The following is a 25,577-nucleotide window of genomic DNA, read 5'->3' on the forward strand; positions in this document are numbered from 1 at the left end:
CTTTCACTGGTTTTGTGTGTTAACTAATTAACTGAACCTATACAAAATATAAAGGAGACACTGTATTATTGTATCTAAATAAATATACAGGAGATTTGTATTTGTGAAATACATGTTCTAGAAAAGGGAAACATGGGAATTTGGTATTATATGAATAGAATAAGAATAAAAATTCAAAAAGCTATCGAAGTTTACAATAAAGGAAAAGATAGTATACGTTAAGACGAGGAATCATTAGGATGGGCTACTGAAAAGTGCATCAACTGCTCAAATTTTTATGTCTAGTGAAAGAACAATAGTACATTTAAGGGAATTCATAGTCAGCAGAAATGAAGCCAAGAGCAAAAGTTCGTAATAAAACATGTTGTCAACCTGTCTCTGAATGTACTCATCTGTCTTAATTAACTTGAATTCTGTTGCCAAGATTGATAAAGTTAGAATAAAAAAATAAAACTTTATTTTAGGTTGATTTCTTTAAACTAATAAAGTATAATAAGTTATATTAAAATGCACTGAACTTTAAAATTGTTCAAAACACTGTGTAGCTAACATACAATATCAAAATCATTTGTCCCACTTTTGTGTTATGTCAGTTAGGAAGAAGAGTCTAATATTCTAAGCTAGAATGTCACCTGTTGTTACATACACATGGACTGCTGAGTTCTTTGGACACTCTCGTCATGGTTTCTTGCTTTCAGACTGTTAGGACACCGTGGAATGGTGAACAGAAAACATCCGACTTTACCGTTGTCATGCTTTCTGTGCCAATTAAGAGCAGCAACAGTTTCATTTGACAGATATGGAACTTGCAGTGTACAAAGAATTGGTGACTGGCCTTTCCTTATAGGAACCTCCCCTACCTTGGCTTTCTGCAGCCACAATCTAAAATTCGGCAACTTCCTTAAAAGAGTTTAACATGGGGGTGCCTGGGTGGCTCAGCTGGTTGAGCATCCAACTTTGGCTCAGATTCATGGGTTCAAGCCCCATGTCGGGCTCTGTGCTGAGAGCTCAGAGCTTGGAGCCTGCTTTGGATTCTGTCTCCCTCTCTCTCTGCCCCTGCCCCACTCAACACTCTGTCTCTCTTTCTCTCTCTCTCTCAAAAATAAATAACACTTAAAAATGTTATTAAAAAATAAAAAATAAATAAAAGAGTTTAATATGACTTTCTCTCTATGACTGAAAAGATCTGATGGAGGGCTTCTTACGATTGCTCTATCAATATGACAGTATCCACATCTCTGTGCCACTTACAGTCCAATACGTTCAAAAGTGGTGTCCATCTGTACACATGATCACCTTCCATGCAAAAAGACTAGAAACTTAGTCATCTATTTTTTGAACCATAATCAATGTAAACAGCCACAAAAAAAAAAAAAAAAGCCTAGAATAGTGTCTGTGTTTATTCTTTGGATAACTAGCTTACTGCGATATGCAAAGAGGTTTAAAAAGGTTTAGAGATTATAGGTACTGACCTCAAAGCACATGCCAGTCTGTTCAAACACATTTACTTCTGTGCAATTAAGCTCTCTCAGTTAAAGAAAAAGATTAGCCTTTATTTATATATTTGATAAGCATCTCTAATTTTTTAAAAAGCCTAAATTTAACATTATGTTCTTGGTTTTTCTCTTCCTTCTTTCGGCTTTCTCCTTTATTCTACACTTTAAAATTATAAAGGTTTTAATTTACTAAACCTTTTTTTCTTTAGACCTATACTTAATCTCTTTACCCTGGGCAAGAAAGCAGCTGTGATTTATCTCCTGGAACTGGGGAAAGACCCATCTCCCCTGAGATCAAGAGGTTACTGCCCCCTCTGAGCAGGAAAATGGGGTGGTTGTTGGGAAAGAATGTCTACCAGGCAGGGAATGGCCATTATCTATTATGCTTACAATTTGGCAATTCATGTTGCTCTTTCCTTCTAGTCTATAACTAGTTAGCTTGGAAACCTTTATCAACAATTGTTTACACATACCAACACAGACTTTTACAAAGAGCTTTGGTAAATTGAGATTAAATGCGATCTGTGGTATATGGGGTTTACTTAAAGTGGTATCAGTAGTTTTTATGTCTCTTTACCTTAACATTAAGGTAATTAAGTTCGGTTCTGCCTACTAACTCCTCCCCAAGTGGTTTAGATTCAGATGAAGTAATGGGCACTCACACAACTTTTAACTATTACTTCCAGATTCCTTAGTGGAAGCCTAGGTTATTTGGAAACAAGAAACATGGAAAACGGGGTGTATGATAAGATTATTCCTCTGGTGGAGGAATGTCCTGACAGTCACTGGGCTCCTCAGTGAGAACTTTGAGAACTTTGAGTAAGAGCATATGGCAGCAGGAGATTCTCCATTGGAAACAGAGATAAAAACATTGTCCACAACTCTGTTCAAGAGGTCTCATTATTTGTCTCGAATCTAAGATCTACAAAGGAAATGGAATGCATAGAGTGTGGTTGTTACAAGATGGATTCAAATTGTGCCTGCCTGTCTCCTTGGCCACTGTAGGAGATACTCACCAAAGTAACTTATCTCAAATGTATATGTTACAACCAATACAATTCCCGTTTTTTAAAACCTTTATTTTTTAATGCTAATAGCAAGTTAAATTCTTTACATTCTGATAGTCAAATGATTCTCTTCAATATGTAATACAGATAATCACTTTGAGACAATGTATTTAACAACTTCCAGTATTTCTAATGGCTAAGAAACCATCAACAGGAAATCATTGCAAAGTTTCCTATTACAAGCATATTGGATCTTAAGAGAATGTTCAAGAATTCTACTCCAACATAACAAAATCAATATAAAGAGACTTTTATATGCTCTCTTCTGATAGGATATTTTAAAGGTCAGCATTCTTTGAATATTTTGATGATAAGGTATAAAATACTGGAGGTTGTCCCTTCCCTATTCTCTTGTAGAATAGGGCTTCACTGGATTGATAACTCTTATACGAGCACATCAATTTGTTAAGAGGGATTATTTTGTATCTATAAGAACTATCTCCTTTTCTTTATAAGTTTATATGAGAACTATGTTTTTAAATGCAGATGTTATTATTATTTATGGATAGTGAGACCAATAGATCAGGAGATGATTGCCATTGAAAAGAGAGATAGTTTGTGACTCATAGTTACCAAGAGGAGAAGGTGCAGTATGCCATGGGGTGGAGGTGGGGGGCACTTGAGGAAACACCAGGGTTGGTCAGGAGACAGAGGGAGAGACGGGAAACCATGGATGAGTCTTTATTGTGTTTTCCTTGGAAAGGAACAGGCAAGTCAAGGTAGGAAGGTTTAGTACTGGCTTTGAATAATGTCAGCAGGCTCTAGGGTATTAGGGGCTGTCTCTAGTTGTCTGGGTACCTGGCCCTGAGGTGGTTAGGGCAGATGGATAGCGTCCCAGAAGGAGAGCCTTGTGAGAGCCTATAAAGTGGGATATCAGCTCTGGGTTGGTTTATTTGCATATGGTTTATTTGCTATATTTAGAAATTAGCTAACCCTGGGAGGGGCAGTCTCTCCAGGGTCAGCAGGACCCCAGATGTCAAATCATAAGAAATACAGAAAATAAAAACTCATGACTAATACAAGTTAACACTCCCACACAGTAATAGATTACTTAGTATCATTTTGCCAGTTGTGGTGTTCACCTGGTTAGTCCACTATGGACAACAATCTCTTTGACACCAAATGCTCCCTATCAATCCAGGCAACCCTCCTAGTGAACTCCAAAGAGGTTTTCATTTCATTGTTTTTGTGTTTTAAATTCAATGCTTTCTAAAACAACAAAAAGATAGAGGTGCCTGGATGGCTCAGTCAGTTAAGCATCCAACTTTGGCTGAGGTCATGATCTTGTGGTACATTGGTTTGAGCCCCACGTCAGGCTCTGTGCTGACAGCTCAGAGCCTGGAGCCTACTTCAGATTCTGTGTCTCCCTCTCTCTCTGCCCCTGCCCCACTTGTGTTCTGTCTATCTTTCTATCTCAAAAAAAAAAAAAAAAATCAACAAAAAGGCTAAAAATAACTAAATCCTCTTTACTGAATAATTAGGTATATTTTACTTGTCCCACACAGCGATATATTAAATAATATAGGGACTAACAATTAATACTTCCATATTAGGATTCTGGTAATAAATGCATAAATTGAGTAGCAGTTCAGTTTCAACGGAACTGTCAAATGTAATTCATACTGTCCTTATTCCTCAAGTCATCAGCAGTGTACAGAGGGATCAAATAACTTTTAATAGTTGAATAGGATCATTGATTTATCAGATTAGAATAAACATGTGCTAAAAATAGTTCAAAATCGAGGAAGGAGAAACCCTAGAAATATGGCATTTCCCCTTGCACCATTTCTTCTCTCCATTTTTAAACATTTAGGAAAGAAGAAAGCATGTATATGGTGTTTCAGTGGGAATGGATTTTTTTTTTTTTTTTACCTTCCCGATTTAATTTCTCCATTCCAGTTATTGGAATTTCTGACAGGAGTTTAGTGTGTAATAGATATGGAACTTCAAAACACTGGGGAAGGATGTGTGAGTTGACAGTGGATACTGGTACAACTAGATAGCCATTTGGGGAAAAAAAAGTGTTTATCCCTTACCCCCCCAAAAAAATTCTAGAGAAGCTAAAGATTTAGATGCAAAATATGAAACAATATGCCTGCTAAAAGAAGGCTTTGGTGTGCTGACTGGCACAGAGTAGTTGCCATACCAACCACATCACTAAGCAGCTGTGAGCAGGGTTGGAAATGGCATTCTGCCACTTGGGAGTTACCTAGGCTTGATGGCCATCATGGCCATTACCATAGCAGAAGGGAGGCATCAACATGGTCCTTTCTCTGTGCCATCTGCCCCACCACCCTCTATGTCACCCAGGTACCCAAGTTTCTGAGATGAAAAAAAGCAAAGAAGGTATAAATATAAATCTAATTACTTTTTAAATTCCAGAACTGACGCTTTGTGTTTTATCCTGGAGCCAGACACGTGTTAGGAAAACATTGTAGGTGGATTTCTTTCTCTTAGTTCTCCTGATTCTCAAATCCGACATTTGATTGAGGCCTCAAAGTGGCATCACTCTCTCTGGTATCTGCAGGTTTCCGGTTTATGATTTCCATTGGTGTGACAAGGGAATTAGACACTGTCCGCTGTGCACTGGCCCTTCTCAGTTGTTATCAGACTAGACTGAACCAATTCCAGGGGTGTGTGCTTGGTGGGAAACAGGAGGGCTTCAGCTGGAAAGCTCTTTCCTTAGGGTCTGTCAATTCTTTCTCCTTTTTCACTTCCTATTCCTCTTGTTAGCTTCTTTATCCTAGAATTCCTCCCTTTCCATGACCTCTCATACCACCTCACACCATCCTCTGACCTGAATAAAAGAAACACTGATGTCATTCACGCTAGGTTTCTCAGACTGGCAGGTTGTTCGGAGCAATGTGCAGTGTTCCTAGCAACAGATTAAGGCAAATCCACAGCACTTCAAATGCCTGCAAGCATCGAAAAATCACAGAGGACTACCTAGTTATATTTGGAGCTTCTGCTGTGTGGTTATGTATTAGTTCAGAAATCTAGAACATTTTTAAAGTAGTTTTTGGTTTATTTTTAATAGACTCTTGGAAGGTTTCTAAAACAGTCGTGATGAATTTAGTCAAGACTCTGAGAATGAAGGTCAAATGTGTCTGTGCTAAAATTTAAAAGTAGGGCATATAAAAAGTTCACTGACAGTCACAGGAGAGTGATTTTAATTACCAGGTATGGTTTATATGTGTTAATAACACAAGCACTAGGGTCAGCTAGACCTGTTTTGAAATCCATGAATGAGTCATTTGACTATGGGAAAGTTTATTTAACCTTTCAGAGTCTCAGTTTTTATACCTTTAATATTAATACAAGTCACATATTTTGAGGTTAAAATGATAAAATATGTATATGGGCTTGTCTGTAGTAGAAGTCATGAAAAAGCTAATCAGTATAGATTGTAAATGGAGATATTTTAACAAATAGGATTGCCATGATTTTGTGGAGAAGTGAATGTTTTCTAGGTTACAAAAAACGATAAAGTTGGGAAAAGTTACCAGAGAGAATAAGGAAAAAAAAATAATGAGAGATGAAACAGGGTAAATCTGACTATCACAGAAAAGAGATCTGATTAGCATTGAATGTGACCTCCTTCCATGGAGGCTAACACAATATATTACTCATAGTGCACACTTATTTATGTTTGAAGACAGAATGGATAAAGGAAAGAGTGAGACAGTAACAGTAATGGTGGAGGGAACTGGAAAGTTGTATAAAAGGGTATTTTAAAACACCTCTAAGGGGTTCTATCTTTAGTAAAAGGCAAAAAGAAACCAGAGTATAAGGTGTTCTATCTGAAGAACATTGTTTTTGTCAGATTTATTTATAATACCCAATAAAAATAAAGATACAACAAACCAGGAAGAAGAGGTATGTTAGTTACACAGTATATACTTTATCACAGTCCATAAAGTGGAAAGTCCGTAAAGTGGAAAGAGTAAGAAACTAGTATTCTTTGAACATGAAAAGTAAAGACACACCTGTGAAATCACAGAGAAAGAAACCTATGAAGTCAGCATGGTTTCTGGTAGAAGTCAAAAGGTGAACCCAGAGCCCAAACTGGAAAGGCCATTAATCTTAAAGAAATGCCAAAATGGGATGAGGACCTCTACTTACAAGGGCATTTGGTGAGGCACAAAGATTTATCATTCCTTGCTTTGCTTTATTTGGTTTCCCCAGGCCTTGCCCATTAAATATCAACGACTCCTTCCATTTAGTGTGAAAACTCAGACACTCCCTTGCTTTTCCAAATTCCCCTCAAGGTAGTGTTACCACCCCCAGATGGGAACCATGGAGAGTATAAAACGTAAGATGAAGTCTATTCAAGAGTGGCAAAGTATCAGAATCAAGAACTTCGCATCCATAACTTTCATAGCTCTTGGAAGCATTTTGTTTTTGCTTTTGTTTTGTTTTGTTTTTTGTTTGTTCGTTTTAGTATTTTAAAGTGAAAGCAAAGGTCTACACTGCCTTGTAAGTAATTTGTCCTTTTTCTGAGGAACGTGTCTGTATTGTGTTTGCTGTGAAACTGATTTGTATGGACCCAACACTTAGCCATCTCATGCTTGCCTACACCTTCCATTGAAGTCTGTGTGGGCTGTTTTTCTATGTGTATTCATTGCCAACTTAATAACTCTCATGACATGGTTTTCAAAAAGGAAAACACAAAACTTTGTTTCATTGTGGAAAATTGGCTCTGAAAAAAGAAAGGCAATTGGTAGGGCTGCTAATGAGGCATCAAGGATGTGAAGAAGTAGAATTAAATGGGAATTCAATAGACAAGAGCAGTTTCGAATACATTATGGAATTCTACTTTAACAGTATTGGTAACCTTTGTCAAAATGAGTTCACCAAATGTGCTATAAAACAAAAGCAAAAACAATAAGAAAGTAATTTGTGAAATTGTTTTAATGCCTTTATAATTGACTTTAGGTCTACATTTGTGCCATTATTAAGGGGCCACTCCACGTTTTTAATTATGTTTCATTTCCTGAAGAACATTATATGTCATAGAAGTTATTTGAGAATTTAGAGATTCACAAAAATCTCAGGATATATTCCTTGAGAGTGTTAAAAGTCAAGTTTGTTGGTTCCTAGGGGGAACTAACAACAGACACCATGAATGTTAGATTCAACCTATGTCATGGTTAACACCTGAAATAACTGTAGGACTAACCCGAGCTTTCTTCTTAGGCAAACCTAAGATACATGACCTACCCCTTTGTGTTACCTTATCTGTGTGTGGGATGTTGTCTTCACATTCCTCACGTTGTACTAAGTTTAGCGGTGCACTGACATTTTCTGTGTGTGTCAAGAGAGGAGGAGACAGAAGAGGTGTCAGGAAAAATCATTAATACAGTAGCTGTATTACTTTCCTATGGCTGTCATAACAAAATTCCACAAACTGAGTGGCTTAAACAACAGAAATGTACTGTCTCACAGCTCTGAGGCAAAAATTCTACAATTAAGGTGTTGGCAGGTCAGTGCTCCCTCTGAAAGCGCTAGGGAAAGACCTGTTCCAGGCTTTTCTCTGAGCTTCTAGCAGCCTCAGGCATTCCTTAGCTTATAGGTAGCTGTCTTCTCCCTTTGTCTTCACATCTTCCTTCTGTGAGTGTCTGTCTCAAATTTGCCCTTTGAGAAAGATAGCGGTCATACTGAATCAGGACCTATTCTACTGTTCTCATTTTAACTTAATTATTCCTTTAAGGACCCTTCCTATTTCCAAACAAGTTCATCTTCTGAATTTTGGGGGGTTAGGACTCAAATTTATCTCTGCGGGGGGAAGGTCACAATTCAGTTTTTAACCTTGGCTCAAAAAATGTGATAATTGGGAGAGATCCTAGGAAAATTCAGTGTGGGGCTGGCATGCTGTTCGCAGTATGGTCGGTGGGTTGGTAGCATCAGGCTCACCCCAGAAGTGATTAGGAATGCAGAACCCTGAGCTCCATCGTAGACCTACCACATCCGAATCTACATCTTCACCTACATCCCCAGCTATCTCGTTGATGCATTAAGGTTTGAGAAGCGCTGTTGTAGCTCCTGGAATAAAAGCCTCATTCTCAAATGCTGGGAAAGGGAAAAAAAAAAAAAAGAATAGTGTTTATGTGCAGAGGTCCCATCACTATGTGCGCATAGCATGTATAAGCCATTATTCCAGCACAGCTATGGCACGGCCATTTATTTTTTTATTATTTTTTTTTAATATATGAAATTTATTGTCAAATTGGTTTCCATACAACACCCAGTGCTCATCCCAAAAGGTGCCCTTCTCAATACCCATCAGCCACCCTCCCCACCCTCCCACCCCCCATCAACCCTCAGTTTGTTCTCAGTTTTTAACAGTCTCTTATGCTTAGGCTCTCTCCCACTCTAACATCTTTTTTTTTTTTTTTCCTTCCCCTCCCCCATGGGTTTCTGTTAAATTTCTCAGGATCCACATAAGAGTGAAACCATATGGTATCTGTCTTTCTCTGTATGGCTTATTTCACTTAGCATCACACTCTCCAGTTCCATCCACGTTGCTACAAAAGGCCATATTTCATTCTTTCTCATTGCCACGTAGTATTCCATTGTGTATATAAACCACAATTTCTTTATCCATTCATCAGTTGATGGACATTTAGGCTCTTTCCATAATTTGGCTATTGTTGAGAGTGCTGCTATAAACATTGGGGTACAAGTGCCCCTATGCATCAGTACTCCTGTATCCCTTGGGTAAATTCCTAGCAGTGCTATTGCTGGGTCATAGGGTAGGTCTATTTTTAATTTTCTGAGGAACCTCCACACTGCTTTCCAGAGCGGCTGCACCAATTTGCATTCCCACCAACAGTGCAAGAGGGTTCCCGTTTCTCCACATCCTCTCCAGCATCTATAGTCTCCTGATCTGTTCATTTTGGCCACTCTGACTGGCGTGAGGTGATATCTGAGTGTGGTTTTGATTTGTATTTCCCTGATAAGGAGCGACGTTGAACATCTTTTCATGTGCCTGTTGGCCATCCGGATGTCTTCTTTAGAGAAGTGTCTATTCATGTTTTCTGCCCATTTCTTCACTGGGTTATTTGTTTTTCGGGTGTGGAGTTTGGTGAGCTCTTTATAGATTTTGTCTATAGCCTTTGTCCGATATGTCATTTGCAAATATCTTTTCCCATTCCGTTGGTTGCCTTTTAGTTTTGTTGGTTGTTTCCTTTGCTGGCACGGCCATTTATAAAGGAAATATTGATCTTGGGACAGTGTTAGGGGTTAAATTTCAGTTATCATGAATTTCTCTTAATGTAGATTATCCCTCAGGAGTGAACTCACAAGATCATCATATGCAGAGATGGCTCAATTTCTTTTTTCTACACTTATTTTGCTTACATAAATTGCTTCTTTTCTGCCCAACTGGGCTACAATTTGCGCTGCCCCAGCTAGCTGAGTCATACAACCTAATCCTGAAATAAGGCCCATTGAGAAAAAAAAAATTCCCCCTGTACTGGGAAAAAGACATTTGCATTTATAACTATAATCTTCTAAGTGATCGAAAACGTAAAGTCTTGCCTCATTTACTTCTTCCTTTCTGTCCCTTAGTTTTTGCATCCCCCAAAGTGTAATTCAGCCAAAAGTTGTAGCTGTGGAATTTATGTTACATGAAGACAAATTGAAAGATAAAACTTTAAAATGAAGGAGGCAGAATAGGGGCACCTGGGTGGCTCAATTGGTTGAGCGTCTGACTCTTGATTTCGGCTCAGGTCATGATGCCAGTCAGGGTTATGTGATGGAGCCCTGCAGCAGGCTCCACACTGGGTGTGGATTCTGCTTAAGGTTCTCTCCCTCTCCCTTTGCCTCTCCCCTGCTTACCCTCTCCCTGTAAAAATAAAGTAAAATAAAATAAAATAAAATAAAATAGGCAGAATTAACTGTCCTGGAGTCAGCTTGGGCAAATGCTTAGAATAGCAGGGGGAGAAATACGGCTGAGATGATTTCTGAGGGAAACGGTGCTCATAGGCATGTGAACATACAATTTTCCAAAGAACTAAAATATGCTCAGAGAGAATCTGCTCCTCTAAAATCCAGGATATCAGCAAGTGTGCACCATGAGCCATATTCTGATTGCATTAAAACTTCCATGCTGTGGATAATATTATAGATAAACTTCCCTACATAGGAATGAACCTTTGTAACTGAAAATTAGAGAACTTCTGATAACATTTTTACCATTATCTCGAGATCTATACTTGGTTAGATTCCTAGATGAGCACGGGTATTTCTGATCTGTTAGCTCTCTGTGTATATTAAGTAGTAAAGCCATACTTTGAAAATATACTAGTGCCATCATTTAATTGTCCTTTCAGCTCACATTCTGTAGTGAATTTGAAAAATGTCGAGACAGAATAGTGAACATGTATTGTTACTATGTGCCAGCCACTTTACTAAGTGCTTTGAATACTTAAATATATTTAGTTCTCAAAACAGTGTTACAAATTGCAGATGAGAAAATTGTGCAGATGAGGGAATTGAGGCAGACAGAGGTTACATAAGTTACCATATCAGTGTCAGAGTCAGAATTCCAGATCCAATTCAAGAGCCCTGTGCGTGACCACTGTGGATACTGCCTCTGAAGAGAGACAAGGAGTCATTCTGAATATCTCATTAAGAGGTCAAAATAACTACTTTACAACTACTTTACTACTTTATAATGTGTTTTTAAAATCTCTTTTATTACAAGAGAGAATTACTACTGCAGATGTGTCCCCCTCGTTTTTTTGGAACAGTGACCTTCCTCAAGTGATATATTTTAGGCATATTTCCTTTCAGATGAATGTTTTCCTTACCCTCCCTCCTTCCTTGATTCCATACCCTCCCCATTTAGCTTTGCCATGCGTCTGCTGCCTCCTTGATTTACATGAGGATGCACCTTCATGTTTGCACTCTTCCTCTCCTTGCTACTGCCTCCAGCTGAACTGAACTTCTTGCTTTTATTTACTGTTGTTGTTCCGGTCTATATGCAGTTCTAATAAAATCATAGGTCAGTTGCCACAACCTGAACATTGTCCATGGCATTCCCATGAACAACTAATTACATTAAATGGCCTGTAATAAACGTTTTATGCTTGCTTAATTCCAGAAGGAAGGGGAAACTCAACAATAACAATGAATTAAAAATGGTAGCTACTCCTATTGCTTTGGGAAATCATAATAAAACCAGACAGACTCAATAGAATAATTTCACAGACTATCTTACACATGAAGAATAGCAATTTGCAAATACATATTGCTTGACATGGTCCTTACTTCCAAGTCCCTTGCTCAAAGAGGAAAGTGTTTTATTAATTGAATTTTGAATATCAGAAGATACAAACTTGCTAGTTGTCCATACCTTTTTGTCCATACCTTTTAATATTATCCAATATTATCCAAACTTGAATCCTTGATAATAGCATTTATGTTTACATAAAACCTCTTTATCATGGCAGGTAAGGCTTGTCTGATTATAATTCCAAAATTTTTGAAAAGAAAATAATTCTGCGACTATAATAATTTCACGCTGTTGACCAAGAAGATGCAAAATAAATGCTTTTAACTGAAGTTAACTTAGAAACTATAAAGTACCATTGTTAAGAACTCAGTGACCTGTATGAATTTGGAGAAAATAGAATAAAACAAAAATAAAAAACAAATACTTAAGAATAAACTTAAGTAAACTTTGAAAACAATACTTAAGAAAACTAGTGGCGGGGTGCCTGGCTGGCTCAGTTGGTTAAGCATCTGACTTTGGCTCAGGTCATAATCTCACGGTTCATGAGTTCGAGCTCCACATCAGGCTCTGTGCTGACAGCCCAGAGCCTGGAGCCTGTTTCAGATTCTGTGTCTCCCTCTCTCTGCCCCTCCCCTGCTTGCTCACGTTCTCTCTCTCTCTCTCTCTCTCTCTCTCTCTCTCTCTGTCTCTCTCTGTCTCTCTCTGTCTCTCTCCTTCTCTCTCTCTCTTGAAAATAAATAAGCAAGAAAAATAATTAAGAAAAAAGAAAACTAGTGTCAATTTCACAGTTTTTCAAGGGACACAAAGAAATCATTTTTTCTGAGTTGCATTTTAAACCTTGCATTTAAGCAGTGAGCTTGTGTAATTAAAAGCCATGAAGAAGAGACAGACTTTAGAGTAGACACTGAGCCAAGCAGCCATACGAGGTGTGATAAAGTGAGTGGCCCAAGAGTGGCCCTGTGTGCAGAGCATTGCAAATGGCCTGGCCTGCTCCACTGGTGCCATATCTCATCCCATATTATTTGTTTCATATGCTGTGTTCTTGTGAGAACTCAACTTTTGTCAACTCAAGGCTTTGAATATTTAACAGGATTGGCTTTGATGACTATAGCTTTGGCTTTGTAAATTGAAAGGAAACCCGCAAATGTGAATGTTTAAAGAAATAAACATTCCACCTGTAATGGACCACTAGTGAAATGTAGCTTTTGTAAATCAAAATTCAAATATTAATTTATTTCATATTGTAACACAGCTTGTTGGTAACGGCCCTTAAGTTGTCTTAAACCTGTCCTGTCGCCTGATTAAAAGGAGACTATCCATGTTACAAAGTCCCATGGTTGATGGCTAGAAGAGATACAGTAACTATGCAATTAGACAATATTTATTTATCCAACATGGAGCTGCTGATTATTTTAGGTGTTTATTTGATTTTGTGTCTAGAATTCGATCACTTAAATGTTACAAAGACCATATAAATAGTGACATTAAAGTATATACCTCACAACTAATCAGGAAACTACAAAAGATGTTGTTTTGTTTTGCTTACCTCAGTTCCATTTTGGATCTACCTACTATTAGTTTTTAAATGAGATCTAGAATAATCATTCAGGGGAATATTTTAATTCAGTAGAGCCTGTTCTCTATGTTGAATAAAGTACACCTATTAAAAATTTAGTGTCTCGTGACAAAAAACACTCTTAAGAAACTGTGATTGTAGAAGTAAGAATAGGGGAGGTGTCTACCAATTCATTCTGAGCAGCTATATATTTAAAAATTTTGTGGTGGATAATTTGTAGTCAAAGACAAGATAAAAGAGAAACCTTCTTCCACATTTGTTGTTCCTGGTAATTGGCCAAAGAATGACAAAGTACACTGTAATCTCCTGAAACTTGTAAATCCTTGCTGTTGGAATGGGTTGGGTTGATTCCTATGAATATAGCTTCTCAGAAAGAAGATGGGTCATTTGATTTTTTTTTTTTTTTACAGTGCTGGGGGATTCACTGAACTGAATAAGATTCAGTTTCTTTGTTCCCATCAGCCTCACTTGTATTTTTCTGAGTATCTTTTTATACTTATATTTTGTTACTTATTAGGCACACTTTCAGTCATAGTATTCGGCAAGACAACTTAAACCCATTATTCTAATTCAAGTTTATATCTCAGGGCTAGTGATTAAAAATTGTATGAAGTGTGTGAAGAGGAACTTTCTTTTCAACTTATAAGATATTACTAAAACACCTTTCAAATGTGAAAAGGAGTAGGGATCTTACAGGTCTCGTCCTTTTCCCAGTGAATTCATTCATTCTAGCATATGTCTCTTTATTTCATAGTGCTTCATGTCCTTGGGGTGGAATGTATTGCAGAACTTTCTACTGTAATTAATTTCATGGCAGCTTTAAGACAAGTGATATTTGGTTAATATGAATGAGAAACAAATATTCAAAAGCTATTGTTTTAAACTCTGTTGGTATAAGTACATTTTTCAACATTGATATAAATTTGGTTAAAATACAGTTTGCAAGATGTGTGCCTCTGTGTCTTTAAAAGCAAATTTTGACGTATCCAAATGATGTTATTTACTTAAAATGGGAAGTATGGGTAGATTTTTAAACTCTGAAATCAACTACCGATGCCTCTATTTTAAACAAATATCATACATTGCAAAATTTCCGATTTTTACCAGATGGACAAAAGTAGAGGATGTTATTTTCATCTGTAACAATAATTTCATATAATTTCATGCTTTTCAAGGTAGGTTCTTCAAGGAAGAAGTAGTGACAGAAGAATTCTCTTTTTGAATTCTTTGGACACTAATAATTTGGGGCTTGCATGTAATTGAGATGATAAAAATAATTACATTAGACATTTATTTATCCAAATAAAACTCTATGAGCTGGTCGTTATATCCTTTCCACTTTATAGCAAAGGAAACAGCTGAGTTTTAGAGAGATGGAATTACTTCTTCAACTATCAAGTAGCAGAATCTGGGTTCAAACTCAATTGGCCTTGAGACCAAAGAGGCCAGGAGCTCTGAAATCAATCTTCCTCAGTTAATTTTATAGCCTTCCAAGGAGCATCCTGCTGATGCCTACACCTGATGTAACACTGCTGAATGAATTGTGTTCCCTGAATGTGTCCTATACATGGGTATGCACAGATAAGGCGAAAGGAAGAAATTCTCACCATCGTTTCAGACAACATTGGCTTTATGTATATTGCCATGTGATATAAAATTTAACCAAATTTATATCATTGTACTGAATGAGATAAATTCTATTATTTTTATTTCATAGATGAGGAAACTGAAGAGGTTAAATGACTTACCCAAGGTCTCAGCTACCAAAGAGTGCAGTTGGAATTAGAATGCAGGCAATCTGGCTCCTGAATCTGGACTCTTTTTTTATTTTTTTACTTTTTTAATGTTTATTTATTTTTGAGAGAGACAGAGATAGAATGCGAGTGGGTTAGGGGCAGAGAGAGAGGGAGACACAGAAGCAGAAGGAGGCTCCAGGCTCTGAGCTGTCAGCACAGAGCCCGACACGGGGTTCGAACTCACAAACCGTGAGATCATGACCTGAGCCGAAGTCGGACGCTCAACTGACTGAGCCACCCAGGTGCCCCCTGAATCTGGACTCTTAAACACTATTCTACACAGACTCTGGATTGTAAATAGTAATAACAACATTACAATATTAACAAAAATAATAAATAATACAGCTCTCACTATGTACCAGATACTATTCTAAGCATTTACTGCTTATGTGGCCCTTTCTCCTTAGGTAAAAGGAAAAAGAGCTGGAATATGCCTCTGAAACTGTAGAATATTTTATTTAATCTACTTCTTTAATGTTTATTTATTTTGAGAGAGAGAGAGCGAGAGAGCATGCAATCAGGGAAGGGGCAGAGAGAGAGGGAAAGAGAGAGAATCCCAAGCAGGCTCCGTGTTGCTAGTGCAGAGACCAATTTGGGTATCAAACCCACGAACTGTGAGATCATGACCTGAGCTGAAACCAAGAGTCAGATGCTTAACTGAGTCACTCAGGTACCCCTGTAGAATATTTTAGACATAACAAAAAAATGTGTTGCCTGTTGAAGATATACCCTATAGGTACTATACTGGAGTGATGTAAAAGGAGATGCATATGTACCCACAAGAGGAAATTTCAGTGTTCCTCTTTTGAAATAAATGCATAATTAATATCATTCAGATGTTTGGTGATTGCTGGCCCCCAACCCTGACTCCTCAGTTGAGTGCAATAGGAAGTAGATGGAAATTTAAGTCCCATGTTTACTCTTCGTGCAAATCTAGCTCTTTTTCATGTCTGTGGGGTTAGAGTGCAAGCTCTGGAATCAGGATATCTCAATTCAAATCCTGCCTCTGTCTCTGCTACCCAAATGATGCTGGGCAAGTAACTTAACCTGTATCTCTTAGTGGCCCCATCCACAGATTGGAAAGAGTAATATTTTACACATCATCTGGCTGTGGTGAGGACCAAATACCGTAAAACATTTTTGTTGCTGTTACTACAATACAATAAATGAAGTCTATACAAAACATTACAAAACTACTACTTTACCTCAATCTGGTTCCACAAAACGAGGAGCAATAAAGAAAAACAAGTCATGAATTCAACCCAGGAGGAGAACTGGCAAGGCACATTATATACACATCAGCTGTGGCAAAAATAAGTCAACATTGTTTGTAGAAGGCCTGTGATGTCTGGATTACCAGCTGTCTGGAAAAAGGAGAACATAGCTTCCTTTTTTTGTTTAATGTGATCTGCCAGCCAGCTGGCACTAGGGGAAGAGTAAGGGAGCTCATGTTGATTGAGCATCTATCCTTGCCAAGTGCATTGTGTAACTTGTCTCACTTGGCCCTCCCATCTTAATGGTCAGATGGTATCAGTACACATATGGAAGACTAAGACTTAGGGAGGTCCAATAACCCAGCCAAGAACTCACAGGTAGCAAACAGATTCTTTTTTTTTAAAGTTTATTTATTTATTTTGAGAGAGCACATGAGTGGGGGAGAGGTAGAGAGAGGGAGAGAGAGAATCCCAAGGAGCCCAATGTGTGGCTCAAACCACGAACCGTGAAATCATGACCTGAGCTGAAGTCAAGAGCCAGACCCTTAACCCACTGAGCCACCCAGGCACCCCGGTAGTAAATGGATTCTGATTCTAAATTCAGTCAGACCACATCATTGACAGCTCTTGATTATGCTAAATATACTCACCATTAAGCAGTTAGAGTTAGCACTAAAAATAAAAATTTTCACATTAAGAAACAACACGTTACATTAAGATATTTAAAAATTGTACAGCCAACAAATGTTTGTTTATAAATGGCCTCTAGTTTTTTTCTCATCAATAATTTACTCAGAAGTGTCTTGTGTCCTCATTTCCATCTTTGTTCCCTCCCTTTATCACTCTTCATATGTTTCCTTATTATGAAGGTAAAATGAAGAGGAAAACTGTAGAAGGGATGAATATAATGTACCTAAGTAAGAAACTTTAAATGTATGTTAAAAAAATGCTTAGAGTTAGAAGTATACTAGAGAAGTATACTAGACTTTTTTCCTGTAAGTATCCATAGGAACTGAACTCATTGAAAGTGATAAATTTGTCATTAGAAAGTCAATATATTATAAATTTTATGACTGCTTTTAAGTTTTTAAAAGATAAGATTGGTGGTATAGTAATATTTTCTATTTAGGTTAAATTAAAATGCTAAATTAGTCAGATAGGTTTTTTTAAATTTTCTCTGTATGTCTAATATTGTATAAATAGATCAACAGAATTAAAAGCTGGGTCATTTGTCAGGAAACCTGCATTCTAGTTCTATATCCTATCATTATCCATGATTACTGGAAAGGCAAAAAGAACTCATGATAAAAAAATTTGATAGTAGATTCATAATTTTGAACTTTTAAGTCTTTTGACTCACCTGATCATCTTGATCAGAAGGAAGATCGTGTTTTTTTTTTTAAGTTTGTTTATTTATTTTGAGAGAAAAAGAGAGTGATGAGCAGGGGAGGGACAGAAAGAGAGTGTGAGACAGAGAATCCCAAGCAGGCTCAGTGCTGGCAATGCAAAGCTTCACGCGGGGCTCCATCTCACAAACCGTGAGATCATGACCTGAGCCAAAATCAAGAGTCAGATGCTCAAACGACTGAGCCACCCAGGTGCCCCAAGATTGTGGTTTGTAATCATTCTCTGAATAATGTTCATTTTCCTTAGTTAATAAGTTAATCAAATTTAACCAAAGAATACTAATAATGCTTGACCGCTAATTCTAACCGATGGAATAAATCTGAATTTAGAGATTGGTATAAAATAAAAATAAGAAAAAACATAAAGTTTCTTTATAAATAACTTTATATTTTAAAACAATTTATCACAATATAGATTTATGTATATTCATAGGTAGACATTTTATGGAAAGTTTGTTCAGTTAAAGCTAACCCTTTCTCATGAATCAACATTTTTCACGTCATTTTCATTAATGCCTGGAGAAAAATTTCTTTAGCGTGCTTTGTTCTGTAGAATTAATAGTGTGAACTGAAAATGACATGGGAGATATTACAGTTATTAGAATGAAAAGGTATGCAACCGTATTTAGAGTAAAATTTACTTGGTTTGGGGTTAAAATTTTTTCTACGTTGTTTTGTTTTCCTAGAGTGTGAATAAGGTGTGTGCGTGCATATGTGTGCACATGCATGAGAGTACGTATGCGCTCATACACGTGTGTGTGTATTTTGTGAGTGAACAGGGTGGGACAGGGATCAGATGTGAGTACTGATACTGGCCTTTAAAAAAGGAGCAAAGGGGCGCCTGGGTGGCTCAGTCGGTTAAGCGTCCGACTTCGGCTCAGGTCACCATCTCGCGGTCCGTGAGTTCGAGCCCCGCGTCGGGCTCTGGGCTGATGGCTCAGAGCCTGGAGCCTGCTTCCGATTCTGTGTCTCCCTCTCTCTCTGCCCCTCCCCCGTTCATGCTCTGTCTCTCTCTGTCTCAAAAATAATAAAATAAACATTAAAAAAAATTTTTTAAAAAGAGCAAAATGTTCCATTCTATTAGATTATATATATATATATATATATATTGAACTTAGCACATTAAGGTGTGTTACAGAGATGGGGGGATTAATTGCTGTTAAAGGTGTATAACACCTATTATAGATTTAGTTCTGTTATAGATTTAATCTTTAAATCACTTTCACTTATACTCAAACCTAATGAACAGGGCTTCATCTCTAAGAAGTGTCTCAGAAAGTACATTGTTATATGAAGTTGAGAGATTACAATAAGTCAATAAAATCAACTTACAATAAAATGGTATTTTACCACGGCAAAAATATAATTTTGTCAAAGTAAAGAGTGATAAGAAATACCTGAAAATCCATTTATTTATAGAAAAATAAACAAAAATTAGAAAACTTGTTGGAACTTTAAACCATTGACTCTATGGTATAATATTCTAAATCATTGACTATATATTTTTGATTCCTTTCATAATATATTATAGAAGCCAATATTGATGCAAAATGTATATTGAACTATGCTTTTTTACAGCTAAATGTTTAAAATTTTATCACTCAGATTTATTTTAATTAAGTGCAGAATAATTAAATAGAATGTATTATACAAAGAGCCCTAAAATGTAGTAAGCTGATGACATGTTTTAAAATTTGTCATTGCTGGGGCACCTGGCTGGCTCAGTCAGTTGAGCGTCTGACTTTGGGTCAGGTCATGATCTTGCAGTTCGTGAGTTCCAGCCCTGCGTCGGGCTCTGTGCTGACAGCTCAGAGTCTGGAGCCTGCTTCTCATTCTGTGTCTCCCCCTCTCTCTGCTCCTCCCCGCTCATACTCTGTCTCTCTCTGTTTCTCAATAATAAATAAACGTAAAAATTTTTTTTAATAAAATAAAATTTGTCATTGCTTATGAAAATGTAACAGTGGATCCTAATTGTTTACTTTCTCTGGGTAAAGAGTAAGTGAGATAACATACATAATACATAAGTTTCTCCCTGGAATATTATAGATTATTCATTATCTTTATTGACATTGCTATTAGTAGTTTAGTATTATTAGTAATTTGTTATACATAATGATCCAATAGAGAAAGTTTATAAAATAGATTTAGGACTTTATAAGAAACAAAACTTAATGGTTAAAGACTGACATAAGATCCTAAAGAGATGTAGACTCTCCAATAGAACCTACTGCTAGTTGAAGGCTAAGACCCTGGCTGTACTTGTTCACTATTGCACCTCGAGGCCACAGCTCTGAACCCAGAATCATATTATAAGCCATTAATAAATATTTATTGAGTGGGTATATAAAATATCTTCCCTAAATTACTGTTAATTTGGGCTTCTTGGTGGTGAAGTTTTGAGAGTAGAGGATTAAATAAAACATTTTTTTAAGTTGATTTATTTTGAGAGAGAGTGAGTGTGAGTGGGGGAGGGGGAAGGAGAGAGGGAGAGAGAGAATACCAAGCAGTTTCCCCACTGTCAGTGTGGGGCCCCACATGGGGCTTGATCTCATGAACCCAACTGTGAGATCACGACCTGAGCTGAAATCAAGAGTCAGATGCTTAACCGACTGAACCACCCAGGTGTCCCTAAATAAAAAACATTTTATTTTTTAAATGTGTTTTTATTTACTTTTGAGAGAGAGAGAGACAGAGAGAGACAGCACGAGCGGGGAAGGGACAGAGAGAGAGGGGGACACAGAATGTGAAGCAGGTTCCAGGCTCTGAGCTGTCAGCACAGAGCCCGACATGGGGCTCAAACTCATGAACTGCAAGATCACGACCTGAGCCGGAGTCAGTTACTTAACCTACTGAGCCATCCAGGCACCTCTAAATAAAACATTTTTAATCTTACTTCTATTGCATGGTGTTAGCAGTTCTTAGTAGGAATTCATACACACATACACACACCATAAACACAGTTTTTTAGTAACTAAAAAAGTAGTTAAGCCCTGTATTTATCTAAAGGAGTAGGTAAAAGGATATGTTATACCTTTCCTAAATGATGGTTTGAATGTGTTCCATATAAATTGCAATGGCAGTTGTACTTTGTGTTTTAGATAATTTGCTTTGTGGTCAAGGACTAGGAAATGTTTATTAGGATAATAAGATGGTTGATGTACTTCAAAATTCTTTTTTTTTTTAATTTCAATTTTTGGTGCAATTGTAATGTGTCAAATGATAGTAACCATAGTGAATCTTAGGGGATTTAAGGGGAGTACAGTTGTATTGTGAGAAGTGAATTATTAGAGATTGGAGTGTGGTTAGTGGAACCAATGGCCAATTTATCCCTTCAAATGTTCTGTTGCATGGCCTCAATTTGACAGATGTATCATTGACCAAGAGGTTGGAGAATACTAGTCTGTATTAGTTCCACCTGGATTGTTTTATATTTTATAGAATTTATCACTTCCAACTTTAACCTTGCAGCAGGAGAAAAGTACATGTCACTGTCAACAATACTTTTTTTTCTTTTTCCTTTTGCAAGTCAAACTTATTGAACAGTGTCTGGGCAATAATTTTTTTAAAAAATATTTTTTCATGTTAATTTATTTTTGAGACATAGAAAGAGAGACAGAGACAGAGCATGAGTGGGGGAGGGGCAGAGAGAGAGGGAGAAACAGAATCCGAAGCAGGCTCCAGGCTCCAGATGTCAGCACAGAGCCCGACACGGGGCTCCAACTCACGAACCATGAGATCATGACCTGAGCCCAAGTCTAATGCTTAACCGACTGAACCACCCAGGTGCCCCAAGATTAAGAAACTAAGATCAATGGAGATTAAGCAGCTTGCTAAAGTCACAAGGCTAGTACGTGGCAGAGTCCCAATCTAACTCCAGTCCATCTTACTCTCAAACTATGGAAACATTAATGTACACATTAATATAATACGTTACTGTATATTTGTGTTTATATTTTGGAATTAAATACAATAGGATTTTCCCCCGGGATTTTCCTATACCTTTAATATTCCCTCTCTTTTCAATATAAATTTTTCTTCTCCATGCTTTAGACACAGAGCAGTGTTTCTCATCAGCACCCACCTCACTCAGGGAGAAGAAGCAATACAACCTTCTAAGCTTTGTTTATTTAAATTTATTTATTTAAATAAATAAATAATAAATGCCAAATCGTGCGTTGAAAGTCCCCAGCTATGTCAATAGAGTGAAGAAAAGTTAAGTAAAAGAGTGAGAGTTTTCACTGGAGGGTATTGGGAGGGCTATTCTAGGACTCATTTTTTCTAAATAGCAAAACTTTCAAAGTCATTAGAAAAGCTTATTTAGCTAGTAAGAGGATGTAAAGATTTATTGGTGATTATACTTTTTAAAGTAAAAAATATGATCTTTTACCTTTCTCTTTATTGTTTCATTTTTAATGGAGCTGTTGTAGACATTGCTAGAAGGGAAAAAAAATCTGCCTTTCCACAACACTTCATCTTCACCCTCTGTTCTCTATGGTGAGAGAATGGGAGCCACAGTCATTTGTCAGGACTTTTGATTAATGGCACTTTTTGTTGAGAGATACTACTTTAATATCTTACCTTTTGCTACTGCTGTAAAATAAGTCAGATAGTACAGCATAAATCACCAACTGTCGATCTCATTAGGATTAGGAAAGTGATTTTCTGAAGTCAACACTCTACATTCCCTATTGGAATAAATATTAAAAGATCAATTAATTTCCATCTAGTGATAATGGGGTCATTCTCAAACATCACAATGTCGTTATTAACCAACTTTCACTCTGCCTTGTTGTCTTAGATAAAGAAATTTGTCAGGATTCCAATACAGTTTTCATCACCATGCCATGGGTATCAGAAAAATTGATTTCTGGGCTTTTTGTTGGGAAAAGCAATAAGGAAACAAATTTGCACAGTTTGATTTATTTCTGAAATGTAGTTAAATGGAATGGTGCCCTTCAATCAAAAGACCACCTTTAGAACTATCTCATTATTTATATTGCAGGATAAGATATCAGAGCAAGATTTACAATAATTTTATCACCAGTTTATAGCCCAACTCTTGCAAAGGCTAGAATATAATTCAGCCAAAGTAAATCTAAGTTCATACATTTTTCTGAAAGATCTTGGATGCCAGATGGTTTGAGAAACAAAAGAGAAGATTTGGAGGACACATCCATTTATAAACTATGTTGGGAATTTCTTGGTATTAGATTTCTACTAAAACTTTCTGGAGTACATGCAAAATCTAACCAGTACAAGTCTATAACAATATAATACCTCAATATCTAGATTTTACTGTTTATTGATCTGCCATGAATTTCTACTCAGAAAGATTTAAGTATCACCTGAGTTTTTAATCCCTAGAAAATTTACATAATTTATTTTCTCATTCGTCTAACAAATATTTGTTAATTTGTATTGTATGATAAGCACTACTGAGTATTGGGAATTTAGCAGTGAATTAAACTTACAAACTTCTTGCCCTCAATAATCTTAGATTCTAGACACAGAAGATATATAATCACAATGTGTTATATGTATAAATAATTCTTAATAAAATAAATATTAAGTATGCCAGGCAGTAAGGGCCATACAAGGAGATATAGCCAAGTAAAAGAGATATGAAACAATGGCAGAGCAGGGTGCTATTGTATGCAGATTGGAAAAGACACACCTCTCAGAAGTGAATTGTGAGCAGAAGCCTAAGGGAGCCTGCTGTGTAATGAGCTGTCCAGGCAGGGGAAACCACAGATGGATAGGTTCAGGTGTGGGAGTCTACCTGGCCTGTGGGAGGAACTGCAAGATCAGTTTGGGAGGCAGGCAAGGTCAAAGATTAGGGTACATGTATAGTCTTCACTGGCTACCTATGTGATATCTTTTTATTCACAGCATGGGAGGTTAGGAGTCAGGATGTGGTGGTATTTGGAGGGTAGCACTGCCAAGGACACTATCACCCAGTCGTCAAGCTGCAGGTTAAGTAGTTTTATGTGTTCCAGGGCTGTAGAAGAATTACGTTTGTTTTTCAGTTGAAGACATCTCACAGTAAGTGAGACTAGCTGTGTTATACATGATCACACAATTAGCAAATGGCAGAGCTAGTAGTCTAATCTACGTTCTGTAACCTTCCTCCCAGTTACCACACCACCTATCTCCAGTGAGGCAAATCTGCTGTGCCCATTTCTTCAAATCAGAAACACATAGGTTGAGAGATTAACTGCCTCCCTTTGGCAAATTTGTTCATATGAGATACAAAAGAGCCAAATTATATATTTACATGCATGTTTTTAAATTATCTGTATTGAAAGGAAAAAAAATAAAAGAGAGGGAGGGAGGCAAACCATAAGAGACTCTTAAAAACTGAGAATAAACTGAGGATTGATGGGGGGGGTGGGAGGAAGGGGAAAGTGGGTGATGGGCATTGAGGAGGGCACCTGTTGGGATGAGCACTGGGTGTTGTATGAAAACCAATTTGACAATAAATTTCATATTAAAAAAAAAAAGAAAGACATGATGGCTGCTACAGAAATCCCATCCCTATGAATTCTTTGAAATCTCAGAGGCGATATATAACAGTATTTTAAATAGACCTGACAAATAGCATTTTGCATTTTCAAAATTTAAAAACTAGAAAATCAATTTCCCATGAACTGAAGACTAAGAAATGCTATTTATACTCAATGGCCTCTTAGGATAATGGTGCTGGTGTGGTGTTAGCCACTGTAACATCACTGGGAAAAAAAAAAAAGAGCAAAGTCTTAAGAGCAGCAAAACTCAGCCTTGTTTTGTGAAAATTGTTATTTCTTCCCATTTCCCAACATTCCCTTTCCCTTTCTTTCCCCCTTTAGTTATAAATTAAAGGTGTTGGAAAACATTTATCTCTAAGGCTCCTTCTGGAAAGTTCTAAACCTCCGTAAATCCACCTTTTTCCTGCTCCTTTTATTTTTGTTTCCTTTAGTCAAGAAAGCCAAGAAGCCTCTTAGTTTAGTGACTGTGTTCTTACATTAGGACAGGTCTAAAGTGGAACTGGTGTCATGCTGAGGCAGTGAGTGAGCTCAGACATCTCGCATGCACTTGATCCCTGGAGTACTGCCACTTGAAATGGTATTTTCAGGGATGACTTCACAATATAGGAAATAGATATTCAGCCATGCCTGTCATTAGTTCCAGTACCTAGCAGGCATCATTTTTAAGAGAAAAACAGCAATAGAATTTGGTAACTTTAAAGTTCTGAAATCATCCTGAGAACAAGAGATTATAGGGCCTTTATGCTTTTCAAAGTCCTAGCTTTATGTTATCTTTGTTTTGTTATTATAGAAGTGGTACCAGGTGACCAGGTGTCATTTGCTTTGTATGACTGGCAGTGAAGCCTAGCACTATCACTCCTGAAAATTGTAGCTAATACCTATTTTTGGTGGAATTCTGTCCATTTTGAAAACAATTTTCTCTGGATTATCTCTTTTAATAGTCACAACAACCCTGTGAGTTGGTTAGTATTAAGCTACTGTCAATGCAGACATTATTTGTGTGTACCTGTGTATACATAAGAAAGTGAGAAACCCTTCACCAAAAGACCATCTAAGCTCTTTAAACCCTAAATGTACTCTTTTCTTCCCTAAACTGCATAAAACTTAAATCTGAGTTGTTGGAACCAAACATGACTTGGGTATATAGGAAAAAGACTCTGTGAAATTAAGCTTAGACAGGCTGACCCTATATTTGAGTGACAGTGATCAAATGTAGGATCAGCATGTCTAGGAGAGGCTACTAGTCTACATGAAGTATCT

At 37.1% G+C, this 25,577-nt stretch overlaps 1 protein-coding gene across 2 annotated transcripts in view; it reads left to right on the forward strand.

Annotated features, from left to right (window-relative positions):
- Positions 1 to 25,577, forward strand: part of ARHGAP24 (Rho GTPase activating protein 24) — a 516,123-nt gene that overhangs the window by 344,102 nt on the left and 146,444 nt on the right. The window lies entirely within an intron of this gene.

Source organism: Panthera uncia, chromosome B1, assembly GCF_023721935.1.
Source record: "Panthera uncia isolate 11264 chromosome B1, Puncia_PCG_1.0, whole genome shotgun sequence".
Classification (NCBI taxonomy): Eukaryota; Metazoa; Chordata; class Mammalia; order Carnivora; family Felidae; genus Panthera; species Panthera uncia.